This window comes from Schistocerca cancellata, chromosome 3, assembly GCF_023864275.1.
Source record: "Schistocerca cancellata isolate TAMUIC-IGC-003103 chromosome 3, iqSchCanc2.1, whole genome shotgun sequence".
NCBI lineage: Eukaryota > Metazoa > Arthropoda > Insecta > Orthoptera > Acrididae > Schistocerca > Schistocerca cancellata.
In genome coordinates, this window is record NC_064628.1 from 819,520,647 (window position 1) to 819,522,952 (window position 2,306).

The 2,306-nt window shown below is 47.7% G+C and overlaps 1 pseudogene; it reads left to right on the forward strand.

Annotated features, from left to right (window-relative positions):
- The first annotated feature begins 1,174 nt into the window (after positions 1-1,174).
- LOC126177520 (5S ribosomal RNA) lies at positions 1,175-1,292 on the forward strand (annotated as a pseudogene).
- Positions 1,293-2,306: the final 1,014 nt, after the last annotated feature.

Below are 2,306 nucleotides of genomic sequence, written 5' to 3' on the forward strand. Positions count from 1 at the left end.
TAGCAGCCGCTTGTTTCAGGACTGAAGCTGCTAGAACCGCTCGACCATAGCGGCCGGCTGCATGTTAGAGGACCTTGACCGCGATGTTTCTCAGCTGGGGAGAGATCCGGCGACACTGGCGCACAAGATAGGGTTTGGCAAGTACGAAGACAAGAAGTAGAAACTCTTGCCGTGTGCGGGAGGGTATTATCTTGCTGAAATGTAAGACCAGGATGGCTTGCGACAGAGGACGACAAAACGAGGCGCAGAATATCGTCGACGTGTCACTGTGCTATAAGGCAGCCACGGTTGACAACCAAAGAGGTCCTGCTACGAAAAGAATTGGCACCGCAGACCATCATTCCCAGGTGTCAGGTGGTATGGCGAGCGACATTCAGATTGGTATGCCACTGCTGTATGGGACGTCTGCACACACGTCTTCGCTGGTGATCAGGACTCATTTCGAAGCGGGATCACCACTGAAGACACCTCTCCTCCTGTGAGTGAGATTATAGGCCGAGGCCGTGGCTACAAGTCGATACCAACCTCACTGGCGCCCACCTTACAGCCCGACAGCTGAGCTATTAGTCCGAGGTGTCATTTAGTTTCGTAGCTGTGCCACTCTGGCTGTCATGCGCGACACCATTACAGCGCAGGGGTACGCCGACTATATTCTCTGCCCCATTTTGTTGCCGTTCATGGTAAGCCATCTTGGGCTTATATTTCAGCAAGGTAATGCACCCCGCACATGATGATAATCTCTGCAGCTTGTCATCGTGTTTGCGGAACCCTGCCGTAGCCAGCAAAGACGCGTCAGTTTCTTTTTTCTTTTTTTTTTCCTCCTTAGATTGGGTGTGACGTCATATCTGGTGGTCTAGTGGTTGGAGCACGGGCATCCAGCCCTTCAGATCTCAGGTTAAATACTGGATAGGTGTGGGTATTTTCCCTCATTACTGTCCATCCAGGACTGCAGGCAGGCAAATAGCCAGGTCACAGACTATCACCACATATTTTACCTTTTTTATCTTCTGAATTATGTGCAGTATAATGCTATACCTTTGCCACATACTGTGGTGAGCAGTCAATGTCCCCATATCAACTACCAGTACTGTCAGAGACTTATCTTTTGTGGAAGGATTGTACCGGACGAACTTTGTGTTTTGAGCACAATTAAGACGCTACTTATAAGTAATATGCCAACGCCCTTGCCGCAGTGGTAACACCGGTTCCCGTCAGATCACCGAAGTTAAGCGCTGTCGGACTAGGCTAGCACCTGGATGGGTGACCATCCTGTCTGTCCAGCGCTGTTGGCAAGCGGGGTGCACTCCACCCTTGTGAGCCAATTGAGGAGCTACTTGACTGAGAAGTAGAGGCTCCGGGCACGAAACTGACAACGGTCGGGAGGGCAGTATGCTGACCACATGCCCTTCCATATCAGCATACAGTGATGCCTGTGGTCTTAGGATGACAGGGCGGCCGGTCGGTGCCGTTGGGCCTTCATGGCCTGTTCGGACGGAGTTTAGTTTTTTGTTTATAATGCTATAACTTTGCAGGTACATTCGGTGGTACGTACACGTGGTGATTAGCTGCAAAATGTGTTGCAAATAGAATTTGTAGCAAGAGAAAAAAAAAATAAACCAACACCTTAAGCCTGGTTCTGAAGCTTTACTCCAAGAACAGCGAAAACGTAGTATGCGTTAATCTGATTTGCTTTCAATATTTTGTGAGAGGGGAGGCGGGTGATAGCGAGAAAAAGTTTCGACTTATATTAAAATTTGTTTAAAGTCCATAGGCAAATTTTTCTCTAATACTGGATTAATATATTCCGGTTAGAAACTTCCTGGCAGATTAAAACTGTGTGCCCGACCGAGACTCGAACTCGGGACCTTTGCCTTTCGCGGGCAAGTGCTCTACCAACTGAGCTACCGAAGCACGACTCACGCCCGGTACTCACAGCTTTACTTCTGCCAGTTGCCCGCGAAAGGCAAAGGTCCCGAGTTCGAGTCTCGGTCGGGCATACAGTTTTAATCTGCCAGGAAGTTTCAAATCAGCGCACACTCCGCTGCAGAGTGAAAATCTCATTCTGGAAATATTCCGGTTAATTTGTGTGCCATGAGTTTCGTTGCCTCAGTGCATGCGCACAGTTTCTAACTTTAACACCTGACCTATTATTTAAAACATTAACTTAAGATTATACCTCTTAATCAATGGATCATGAAAGCATTTAAAATTTTTTAAATTCGGTCAAATAGTTTTTGGATAAGCTCTGATAAGCTCTGTTTGTAGCTAAAAGATCGCAACATCTGCTGAAATGTGTCGTCCTTCAT